The sequence below is a fragment of the Poecilia mexicana genome, unplaced genomic scaffold (assembly GCF_051168715.1).
Source record: "Poecilia mexicana isolate PSO_F unplaced genomic scaffold, ASM5116871v1 scaffold_12, whole genome shotgun sequence".
In the NCBI taxonomy this organism is placed as follows: Eukaryota; Metazoa; Chordata; class Actinopteri; order Cyprinodontiformes; family Poeciliidae; genus Poecilia; species Poecilia mexicana.
In genome coordinates, this window is record NW_028263381.1 from 21,878,042 (window position 1) to 21,891,484 (window position 13,443).

The window sequence follows — 13,443 nt, forward strand, 5'->3', positions numbered from 1 at the left end:
GTGAGTTTAATAGATTAATTAAACACACCTTGCCACCTAACCTGTCACGCTTTGGGTTTGAAAATACGGGAAATGCCGCCTGGAGTGGGAGGAGAGGGCGAATGAACGAACATAAGATGGGGTGGAGGGGAGGAAATAGACCAGCGGACTGACGAACCGTTAGACCGGGGTACGAACACGGGGGGAAGCAATTCGGGATATTTACGACACCTTCACTGGTCACACTCAGAAACTCATCTACCAGCCATGTACGATGCGCTCCACCACCCGTTTCTTCAGACCGGGATATGAAATTTATTGTGCGGTTCGTCGGTAAAGCTACATTTACATGGTAAACATCAGCTACTCAGCCGCCCGCCCTGTTCAGTCTATCTGCTCACCTCAGCGCTCTTCCCGCCGTTCGCTTTCAACCAGCAGCCCCGAAGGAGAAATGCTGCCGTACTCCAGGCATTCCCCCAGTCATTTTAAGGATGCCTATTGGTTCCCCAAAAAACGATAAAAAGTTGGGCATTATCATCAATCAATAAAATCCCCACGGGCCAATCTTGAAGATTGGACTTTATGCCGCTGAGACTTAGCTTTTGTCAACAACTAAGAGGCGGAAGTGAGAGCTCCGCGCAACGCAAATGAAGTCCCGGCCGGAACACGGTGCGCTAACTAATAAAACATCAATTAACGAAGCTTCGAGGCAGGTAAATTTTCCTCGAGGAATTTTAGTAATCGAGGTACTCGAATCATTCGAGGAATCGTTTCAGCCCTACTGCAGAAGATTTTTCTCTCTGGAGAAAAAAATCCAGGAACTGGAAGATCAGAGCAGAATGAAAACTGGAGATCAGTGATGGACAGAAAAGCTCTGATCGCTGCATCTCTGACATTTTTTACATTTGATAACAACAGTAAACGTATTTTAGCTGAGAATAAACCAACATGGATATGACCCGCCACAGCCCAACGTGGGCCACACCTGATTCAACCCAAACCAGAAAATAAAGGATTTAACTGGAAATCCCAAAACTCAGTAAAATCAGCAGCTGGTTGTGATTAAAATGCAGTTTGTTGCAGAGGTTCAAACTTCCTGATGGTGACCTCTCCTCCGTCCCTCACCTTGTCTGGCCGCTTTTAATCCTCACTGCAGTGTTAGACTGGAGCTCATCTCTCAGATTAACCAGATTAACACTGAGCTGCAGCAGGAACCAAACGTCTCTCCTCCAATTTATTTCACTGATTAATAACAAGGTTGGATAAAAACATTGAGCTTCTCGTTCCTTAAAGAGTCATGAAGAAAGACTCACCCTGGAACTGCAGGAAACAAGTTAGAAAGTTTAATAAATATAAACATTTTGTTTTTAAACCATCTTAATGAATTCAGATTTTAAAAGCTAAAAACATTGAGTCAGATGATCACAATATACAGAGTTGAATAAACTTAATAAATGAGGCTGGATAAACAATTGAATTACTTGTTACCAGTTGAAACGATTCAATTCAGTTGGTTCAACTCATTTCTTTTTACAGTGCAGGAGGAACATGAAGGTTTAGAAGTTCAATGAATATTTTCTGTTTTGAAAGAAGCAACATCTTCAAAATATTTAGGTAAAATCTGTTAGGAAAGGGTCTGATGTGGGGATAGGGTTAGGGTGAGGGCCCTAAATTAGTTAGGGCCCCATATGTCCCCATATGTCCCCATATGTCGGAAGTTATAATGTAATGGTGCTGCGCTAGCCATATGGGGACATTTGGTTATTTGTAGAAATACGGGTTTGGGGTCGATCCGTGACCCCGTGGGTGTGTGGTTGCAGCCATAAGTCGACATGGGCTGGTGCTGCCCTATGTCTGCAAGTGTTTCGGGGCCCTCAAAACTCTTTTGGAGCTCAGGTCCGGGGCGGGTGGCGTTCGGGCCTGTGGGGGAGGGTCCCGGGAATAAAAGGGGAGCGCATTTGCCATCCTGAAGCCTTTTGTTGAGGAGCCATAGGGCCGCCACGAGGGAGCCGAAGGGTGTGCTGCCGGATGTCGTGCGTCTGCAGGCCCCAAAGGTCAAGCTCCAGGGGTCACGGGTGGGCAGGAGGGTCGCGGGCGGGCGTCCCGCCGTCCGGCCGCCCTCCGGGCGGTCGGGCGACGGTACCCCGCAGGTAGGGACCCGGCGGGAGGCGTTACTCTGACGACAGAGCGTGGCGAGAACTATAGGGAACCCCAAAGGATGGTAGGGTCGGGTTCGGGGTCCCCGGAGGTCCCAGAGACGCGGGGTTCGGGGCGGATGTCGGACGGGTTCCCGGTTACAAAAGCCCGGGGTCCGTCAGCGCCTGGAGCGGCCCGGTTCGGTAGAACCGGGTCGCCATAAGTCGACATGGTGCGGTGCTGCCCTATGTCTGCGAGTGTGTCGGGGGCCCAAAAAATCTTTTGGAGCTCAGGTCGGGTGCGTGTGTCATTTGGGCCGGTTGGGGAGGTTCCCTGGAAGCAAGGGGGAGCGCTTTTTCCATTCAGAACCCTTCGGTCGAGGAGCTATAGGTGTGCCAAAAGGGACCCTACGGTGGTGCTTCCGGATGTCTGCGAGTGGGATACGGACACACGGAAGCATGAGGTGATGCTGCCAATTGGCCTCCACCTACCATTTTGGGGCGGAGGGGGGGGGTAGAGGCCAAAATGGTACACCAAACGATGACGAAGAGGTAAATACGTTATTAGTAGGGACGGATGTTAGTATTTGTGAATGTTTTCCACCGTTATTAGAAAAGAAAAGTATTCATGGACTGATATTAGCAGTGAGGACAAACGGAGGGTCGAGGGGCCCTCCGTATGTCGACGGCTCCTCCACATACGGAAGCACGAGGTGATGCTCCCAAATGGCCTCGACCTGTCGAGCGGCGGTATTCTCTGTCTTGGCTGTGAGGGCCTCTTGACATACGGAATCATAGGGTGCTGCTGCCAAATGTCTGCCTTACCAGGGGCACGGGACATAAGGAGACGTCCAGGGGTCCCACCGAATGTCTGAGCCCCTGCCCGGGTTCGGTGCTCCGATCCCGTGTAGGGGTCCAGCCGTTTGCTGGAACGGTCCAGCCATTCGGTGGAACGGGACTTGTGCCATTTTAAAGTCCCTGGCCATAAGGAGAAGCCCAGGGTTCCCACCGAATGTCTGAGCCCTGCCATAAGCCGTCATGGGGTGGGTGCTGCCCTATGTCTGGGAGTGTGTCGGGCCCCTCAAAACTCTTTTGGAGCTCAGGTCGGGGGCGGGTGGCGTTCGGGCCGGTGGGGGAGGGTCCCGGGAATAAAAGGGGAGCGCTTTTGCCATCCGGAAGCCTTTGGTTAAGGAGCTATAGGCCCGCCACGAGGGATCCGAAGGGGGTGCTGCTGGATGTCTGCGAGTCATACGGAAGCATGAGGTGATGCTGCCAAATGGCCTCGACCTGTTGAGCGGCGGTATTGTCTGTCTTGGGTGTGAGGGCCTCTTGACATACAGAATCATAGGGTGCTGCTGCCAAATGTCTGCCTTACCAGGGGCACGAGCCATAAGGAGACTTCCAGGGGTCCCGCCGAATGTCTGACCCTATGCCTGGGCTCGGTGCCCCGTCCCGGGGACGGGTTCCAGCCGTTTGCTGGAACGGTCCAGCCATTCGGTGGAACGGGGACTTGTGCCATTTCAACAAAGTGCCCGGCCATAAGGAGACGTCCAGGAGTCCCACCGAATGTCTGAGCCCCTGCCCGGGTTCCGGTGCCCCGATCCCGGGTAAAGAAGCTCCGGAACTCCCCCCCCGGTTCTCCAGGACAGGTGCCGGCCCGGCGGAGGTGCGGGGACCGGCCCCCGGTTCCGTAGAACCGTGCAGGGGCATTTTTGACAACTTGTAGCGGGGCTGAGAGTGTCCGAATCCCGGGGAGGGTCCAGCCATTAGCTGGAACGGTCCAGCCATTTGGTGGAACGGGTCTTGGTGCCGTTTCAAAGTCCCCGGCCATAATGATACTTCCATGGGTCCCACTGAATGTGCGAGCCTATGCCCGGGTCCGGGGAGGGCTTCCGGCCATTTGCCGGAACGGTCCAGCCGTTTGGTGGAACGGGGACTTGACCTAGGGTTTTCCAGGCTAGGGTTAGGGTTGAGCTCCCTGGAGGTCCCAGAGCCACGGGTTTTTTTGACCAGGGTAAAGCGGGGTCCCGGTGACGGAACCCCGGGAACGGAACCTCCTTGAGCGGTCCCGGTTCCGTAGAACCGGACCCGGACATAGGGAATCATGGGGTGGTGCACCCAAATGTCTGTCTGCCTTACCAGGGGCACGGTACGTAAGGAGACTTCCAGGGGTCCCACCGAATGTCTGAGCCTCTGCCAGGGTTCCGGGGGCAGGGTCCAGCCATTAGCCGGAACGGTTCAGCCATGCGGTGGAACGGGACTTGTGCCGATTCAACAAGGGCGTGTAAATAGACTTCCAGACCACCAGACCTGCTTGCTCTATCTGGATGACACAATATTAAAAAAGAAGATGGGGCTGTCATCCTGCAGCAGCGACTCCCGCTGTGGGATGGCGTCCATCTGGCTCCGGCAGTGGCCCGATTAGTCTTGCGATATACACATCTCCGACCAGTCGCCGGCGGACTGCACCGACCACCTGCTGAAGCATAGGTGCCAGGAAAAGGAAGCACGGGGTGGTGCTTCCATTCTGCCGGACGGGTACTCGACATAGGGTTATCGGGGCTGGGGCTAGGGTTAGCTTCGGGGGCTAGGGTTTTTCGTTCCCCGGGGGTTCTCGGGCGAGCAAGCGAACGCGCACGCCCGCCCGAACCTCCGCGGGTGCGCCGGGCTCGGTTAGTCTTGCGGCCGCATCACCCAAAGCAGAGCGTGATCTGACCCTACCCAACGGGAGGGAAGATGTGCCAAAGGCGCCCTTTGCGTCTGGCAGGCACTCGCTGCATCCTGTAGTTTAGCGGTTCTGGAAAAGGGTGAACTGAGTGGATCCTGTACTTCAGCGGTTTCGAGAAAAGGGAGGGGGAGAAGGAGAAGCAGAGCGAGCTACGGAGACGGACGTTCTCACATAGTCCCTCCCTTGCGCTCGTAACACCAGCTGATGTTGAAGAAGTACCCGTGGTGCTTTTTGAGATGGAGCATCATCAGCAGCAGCATCTCCTCCTCCTCGTGCTCCTCGTCCTCTTCCCCGTCCTGCTTCCTCATTTGTGGAAACCGAGAAAATAAATCGCCAGACTACAGGAGACACGTTTAATAAATTGCCGCCTGCCCAATGATGTCGCAGTTTTTGCTATTCCACCAAGCTAAAGGAGCCACGCGATTGACAACCAAAGCTGGAATCGAATAAAACCAAACCCTTCTTTGGACATTTGGAAGCATGAGGCCATGCTTCCACATGTCTGCCTTACCAGGAGCACGGGCCATAAGGATATGTCTGGAACGGCGCAGCAGGAGGTGGTGCTCCCAAACGGCTGCTGCCTTACCAGAGGCACGAGACATAAGGAGACGTCCGGAACGGCGCAGCAGGCCCTGCTGCCGGATGGTGAACATCCGGCAGCAGGGCCTGCTGCTCGCAAACGGCAGGCAGGGAGTCTGCCATTAGCGAGCAGCAGGCCCTGCTGCCGGATGTTCACCATCCCGCAGCAGGACCTGGTCGTCGCAACGAACGGCAGAGGCCCCATGGAAAAGGATGTCCGGATGTCTAGAGCCTTCCCTATGTCCGAAGCGCCTGGGTAATTCTCACGAACATGGTACAACTTACAACAAAAATAAAAATGCATTGTATGCACACAAAAACACACCTTCTTTATAAAATAGAATCTAATTTTATCTTTCAATGTAAAATTATAACCTCTATGCATATTTTTAAAGGTATTTTTAGACATTTTAGTCTGACTTTGAAGAAATAAATTCATTACCGTAACACAATTTTGATGAAGAAATATGAAACCACAAAAACATTTTTCCACTTTTTTTGGACACCATGGACTTCAGTGTCCACAAAGGATAAGGTACCAACAAAGAATAGTCATTAATAACAAAATTTATTATTTTAATGTAAACAATTATTTCATTACCGTAACATGAATACATTTTTAAAATCTATTTTTGTTCTAATTTTGTGTTAAATCATTAAATTGAAAAAACAACACAACCATAATATAAAAGAGTCTGACCATTTCATTGAGGAATTAAGTTCATGTAATTCTTTTATCTAATCTAAATAAATTATCATAAAATGAGCATAGCGGTAATGAAAAAACGTATGTCGGTAATGAATAAGAATGTTTCGGTAATGAACACTTTATAATTACACTAACATTTAACTACACATAAATGATAAAATGGCATGTAACAAAACATACATCTGCAAATTAAACATTTTACCAACGTTGAGCCATGGAAACAAACCCACAACTGACTTTTTTTCATCTCTGCTTATTGCTTGGAATGTAAGGTTGGGCAATTGGACGAATTCATCAATCCTCAGGAATAGTAGGGCTGTAGTGATTCAATAATCTCACGATACAATACAATACACGATATTCTGCTCACGATACCATATATATTGCGATATTCAGCAAACAATACAATTCAATACACTTTTGCAATTTTCTGAAAGATTTTAGAGGGACAGAGTGATTTTGGTGACATTTTGTGACTTAGAGTTGGATTGAATTAATTTAACTGAAAACTGATTAAAAGCACCAACTACACAACACCTGGCTCTAGTTGGACATGGACACAGACTTAAAGTCGACAGCTGGACAAAATGAATCAAAGAAGTGGTGAGAAAACATGTTTCTTTTAATTGAAACAGTACAAACTGTAGCTTACATGCATTTGTGAAGTAAATAAAGTGCACCAAGTACCTGCTCTGAATAGTTTGATACCTTTTTAACCTTGACACTTAACATCTGAAGGAATCACTCTAAGCCTGATGACCTAATCACTCTCCCGGCGAAGCAAGCAATGAGTGAACAAGATGACAGTTGGATGTTACAATACTTGCATTACTATATCGATTTTTTTCTAGGAAAGAAAATATTGATATATATCGCAAAAATCGATATTACACAGACCTGGATAATAGGCTATGTCCTTCACTGGGTGTTTTTTTTATTTATTTTTATTCATTTATTCTTATGTAAGGGTGATTTATTTATTGAGGTGGCTCGGGCATCCTCACCAGATGCCCAAGCCACCTCAACTGGCTCCTCTCAATGTGGAGGAGCAGTGGCTCTACTCTGAGTCCCTCCCAGATGACCAAGCTCCTCACCTTGTCTCTACAGGAGAGCTCTACAGGAGAGCTCAGAGAAAAAACATTTTAGCCTCTTGTAGCTGTGATCTTGTTCTTTTGGTGATGACCCAAATCTCATCCCATAAATGAGGGAAGGGTTGTAGATTGGCCAGTAAATTGAGAGCTTTGTCTTTTGACTCAGCTCTCTCTTCACCAGGGCAGACCAGTGCAACTGAGAAAATGTTGCATATTGCTGAACCATAATGGAAAGCCATTACTGCTTACAATGAAAAGCAGTATATCCTTCACTGTGGACGCTGCACCAATCCACCTGTCAATTTCTCACTCCATTTTCCCATCCATGACTACAGATATACTGGGAACTAAACCTGTAGATCATGACCTGATGAAGCCAACAGGACCACATCATCTGCAAAAAGCAGAGATGCGAAGGCCACCAAAACGGACCCTGTCCACATCTTGGCTGCGTTTAGAAATTCTGTCCATGAAAGTAATGAACAGAATCGATGACAAAGGGCAGCCTTGGCGGAGTCCAACTCTCACCGGAAACCAGCCCGACTTACTGTCAGCCCCTACAGGGCTCCCTGAAGGACATGGTCGAACACCTTTTCCAAGTTCACAATACGCATGTAGATTGATTGGGCGAACTTCCACGGACCCTCCAGGACCTGCTGAGGGTGTAGAGCTGGTCTAGTGTTCCACGACCAAGACAAAACCCACACTGCTCTTCCTGAAGCTTAGATTCGACTAATCCAGAACCACAGAATAGACATTACCAGGGAGGCCTAAGAACCCTCTGTAGTTGGAGCATACTCTGTAGGTGGACCACCCCCCCGGGCTGCCAGTCCAGGAGAACTGCCCCCAGTATACATCTTCTTTCACTCATTCACCTTCCAAGTAAAATTTTGATAGTGGAATATCCTTAACTGAATCGAAAAACCATCAAATTGGATCATGAGTTGAAATGGGTCCCTCTGAATCTAAGCATTTTTGGAAATTTTAATTGATATCCAGCACTACTTCCTTTTGCCCTTCACATTAGGTAATTAATATTTGTTGCCATAAAATAGTATAACCATTTTTCATAAGTAGGAAGTAAATAAAAAACTGCTGTAATTGTGTAAAAAAAACAATAAGAAGGAGCATTAAAGTTTAAATGCACTATGTATTTATCTATGTTTTCATTTCAAAAAGACACTGTTTCATCACCGTAATCTTGTTTTTCATTACCACAACAGGTCTAAAATTACGCGGTAATGAAAGTTGTGCATTACGGTAATGAGTGACAATCGCATGAGATAGCTTAAAATGGTAGCATGCCATGGTGAGTCAGCTAAAATTTTTTCACCTACAATACAAATTCCCTGATATCTTCTCTACAGAAAAATATCTAATCATTTACTTTTTAAGCACATGAGGTAATGCACATTACGGTAATGATCGCCTATGGTGTGCGAATAGGCGTATGCAAGGAGAAACATAACAATTATCATAATCAAAATATGTCAAACAATCTTGTTTTTTAGCCATATTTTGTCTTCTCTTCTTTGTGGTACATTATGGGTCAAAATAACTCAATTTTAAAAAATTCTATAAATTTAACAGGACTTCGAACAAGGTGCTACGGTAATGAGTTTTGCACCTCTGGACACTCACTTTTATTAAAATATATTTTATTATTTAATAGGAAATCATTAGATATTACAATATTGAGCTAGTTTACATTATTTTACACAAGTTGGTAGTATTTTTTTATAAACCAGCTTGAATAATTACAATGATAAATTGAGGTGAAAGCATTTTTTTTTACTGTGGACGCATTACGGTAATGAATTTCTGACTCTAAAATTAGTTAAAAAACATTTTAAAAAATATTTTGGTAACTAACAATTAACTGTGCCAAATATTAGAAATGATGATTGTTCAAATAAAAGTGAATTATTTTTAATTTTCATGAGTATGACTTTAAAATCTTCTTAGACATTCAAATGACTGGGTTCGTGAGAATCACCCGCCTCCTTATGTCTGTGGTCGGCCAAAAAGATAGAATAGGCCTGAGCAGCTTGTGGGAATCGTACCCAGGTCGCTGGGGGGGGCGCCGCAGTAGATTAACCACAAGACTACTCGAGCCATACGGGTTTCCTCGGCTCATAGCGCTTATGACCTCATAGCAAGTAATGTAGACGTCTGGGATCATCATCCGGGTCCGGACATGCGGAAGCAGGAGGTGATGCTGCCAAATTTCTGCCTTACCAGAGGCACGAGACATAAGGAGACGCCCAGGGGCTCCGCCGAATGTCTGGGCCTCTGCCCCGTCCCCGGCAGGGGTTCAGCCATCTGCTGGAACGGTCCAGCCATTTGGTGGAACGGGACTTGTGCCATTTTAAAATTCCCAGACGAAAAGTCTTTTTGTAGACTAATAGAAATAGGGTGGGTGGTTGCCATAGGGGATCATGAGTGAGCGAGCCTTTATGTCAGCCAAAAAGACAGAAAAGGGTTACCGGCGCAAGCGGGCCGCGAACCCGTGCATCCCGGGCAGGAGCGCGGCTACCGGACCACTTTGCGAACCGAGATAAAGACAGGCGGGGCAAAGGAGGGGTTATGAGTGCGGAGGGGGACCGATAGACACTCGGAGGCATGAGGTGCTGCTGCCAGATGGCGTCGGGGCGACAACGGGCGGCGTCCCCGCGCGTTTCGGCAGCATTCGCCACCGGGAGGCCTCCCTGCCGTTCGGGGACGTTAGCCACCGTGCAGCAGGGAGCCATGCACCCAACCGTCCTGCGCCACCTGGTGTCTGTTGCCAGCAAGTGCCGTTTTAGCCGCCATACGGAAGCACTCGAAAAATGTTCAAAGTGTTTTTGAGCGACTTTGCGATTTTCGCGCGGCCGTCACGCGGCGGCCGCGCTCGCTAAAAATCGGGTCTGGTTGGAACGGAGTTCTCCGGGTCGTGCTCTTTCGAGCGCCCCGGGTCCCGCGGCCCCACGAGGTCCGGTTCGGCCGGTACGATTTTTCAAAGTGGGCCCAAAATGCACCCCGATGGCTGATTTTCGGGCCAAGGGCCTAAGTAGGGATATGCTGTTAGTTTTTAAAAACAAGAACAAGTGACACTTTTCTTGCCTTCAGTTTTTGTGTTTTGGCTCAAAGTTTCACAATATTGTGGTTAAAGATGTTGGTGAAACGTCTGAGGAAGACAGAAAACATGCAGGATTAAAATTCAGTACAATCTGATGACAGGCTGATAAAGTCCTGAGGTTACAGAGTCAAAATTCAATAGTTTATCAAGTTTTAGAGGAACTTAAACTAAAAACACCAGGAAAAAACTCCCAACCGTTCCTGAAATATGGAAGATACTGGAGTGTTTTACAGAGAATCATTTAAAGTAGAGATGTGCTGATCAGGTTTTTTCCTGCCGATACCGATCACCCATGAGGGCCGATACACCAATACCGATCACCGATACCGATCACATAATTATTTATTTTTTATCATAAACACTACTGGTTACATTATGTGGAAAAAGGAACCATGAATTCACCTTAATTTAGACAAAAACTTGTTTTTAATAACTTTTTCCAAGTAGAAAACTAAACAAAGCAGGCATTCTGCAAATTGTACTGCTATTGATAATACTATCTTTAACAGACTGAAAACATATGAAGGCTCTGAAGAGGCTAAATAAAGCAAAGAGCCAAAATAAAACCTCTCAACATTGCCAAAAAGTTCAAGTATAAAACTTAACATTCAAAGGCAAAAACAGGTTCCATTACAATAAACAATCCAGAATTACTGAATGAAAACTTCCTGATAGCATGGCGGCTAGCTGATTACTGCTAGTTCTGATTGGCTGTTTCTGACTGAGCGGAGTAATTATGCAGAACAGGGAGGAGATCGATTATTTTTTTAGAGATTATCTGTCTCATGTTAGGACAGCGTAAGTTTTAATACGTAGGTAAAATGTATTTTTTTTAGGTTGGATGCTGCAGCTTTAAGCAGAGGTTCGGTGTGAGAGTCACTACCAGGTGGAGCAGAAGCGACGCTTCGTCTGTCAAATATTACTACCTGTAGCGTAGCAGCGGTTCAACAGCGAGAGCAGAACCAGCATCTTACATCGCAGCTCGAAGACTTCAATAATTTTGCGGGTTATTTGTTTAGCTTTCTGACCGTCATGCTAATCCACGCTAGCTGTCAATAGCTGTGCGCTGCTTTACCTGCTATCTGATCCTCCGTATGTCTTTTACTGCAGTGAGCCTCGATGTAGCCAAACTCAGTCAAGTATGGCACTGTTTTTATGTCGTATTAGCTTCGTTGTGTTGATGCATTTTGACGTGCTTCAATTTTCCGCCGCAACACGCAAACTTCCCTATTCACTCAGTGCGTTATAGTTACACATCGCTTAGGATTTGTTGTTGCGCGTTTGCGCAGTGTGAAGGAAAGAGGAGACCAGCTGCACAGGCAGGTTGCGAAATGAGATGATCGGTAAAAGAGACAATGATCGCCGATCATCACCGATTTCACGGAAATCGGGCCGATTATGATCGGTGACCGATCGATCGGCACACCTCTAATTTAAAGCCGTCAAAACCAGCTTTTTGCATGTTGTTGATATTTTGAATCTTTAAGCTTCAAATATTTGAGGCCAGCCTCATCTTTAGCTGAATCCATCAGATTCACTAACATCACTTCCAATCATAAGAAACATTGTTTGTAAAATTAAAAGATGACACTTTGTCTATTCCCTCAGAATAAACTCTGGACTCTCAGTTCAGAATTAGTAGCTTGGCTGAATAAATTCAGGCATTTATAGCTGCAGTGCGTAACTTTTATTAAAAATATATTTTTTACATATTTGTGAAAAATGTTACCGTGTCATGACTGTATGGCATCAGACAGATGAAATGTGAATAGATCAAACTCCTCCCTGAGCTGCTATTGAGGTTTGAAGAAATACACCAGGTTGGTGTACCCCGTTAGCATTAGCTCCTGTTAAGTACTATGTTATTGTAGTGCTTTAGTATTAGATTAAGATAAATGCCTTAGTGTAGCGTTTTAGTGTTAGCTACTGCTAAATACCATGTTTGTGCAGCATGTTAACATTTGTTTCCACTAAATATAATAAGTACTATGTTGGTATTGTGCTGTAGCATTAGCTAGTGCTAAATACCATGTTGGTGTAGCGCAGCACTGTAGCTAATATTAGCTGGTATCCCGCCAGTGGAAGTAAATACAGTAAAGTAATATTGTAATCACAATATATACACAATAACATGTCCATCTTACTTGTGAAATGTTGTCTGTCCAGCCCTCACATCAATAGTTCGTCGATTCGAACAACAATGTTCCTCAGTGTTGAGGCATTTTCTGCTGTTTTGATTGAGCAAAGTAGGAGGGACGACCCATCCAAGATGGCCGCCATATTTCCTGCGCCAGAGCAGCCAATGCGGGGTAAAAGAAAACATTTGTCCAAGAAGCAGAAGTGTTGACATTGATTGGAGGACCGAAATAAAAACAGAAATACATTTTTTGACAAATAACAGAAACAATCTTTAGATATATCTCACTAAACAAATGCACTTTAAAGGCAATTAAGAACTTTACCTAATGTTTTATCAAGTTAACTGACCATCTATAATGTCCATATTCATTTTTCCACCTTAGTTCCAACAAATTATAGATTTTAGCCTGCAGTCAGTACGTTGATGCAAAACTTTGACCAAGCGCCACATATGTGATTCTGAGGAAGTGTACAATACAAAAATCGTGGTAGCTGCTTGTATTTTCTCTTAAGAAAAGTTCAATAAGCGCAACCAAGTAGCATACTGCGTTTAGCTAGCTGCTAACTCCTGCCCTCGACAGTTAGCAAGCTGTTGTTTTATGTCCTGTGTTTAAACATGTAACAGAGACACGAACTTTTAGCTCTTAACATATTTTAAAAATGGATGGCATTATAAAAAACGACAAATGCAGCTTACCTTACTTCTATGGCTCCAACTGCTTCGTATTTCGAAAAAATACCGTCTTTGGGATCCAGGTCGTGGAAAAAATGGTATTCATCCGCGACTTTGCTTTCGACGTCCTTAATCTGGTCAGGTGGTGTTCCTCTTCTTCATTTAATATGCAATTCTAACTGGGATGGAGAACTTTATAAAGTCTTACTAAATCTTACATCATATTTAGTCCCTTATCAGATAAAGAGCGAATTTCCGGCACTATTTGGATCTCGCATTAATATTGCCAGTG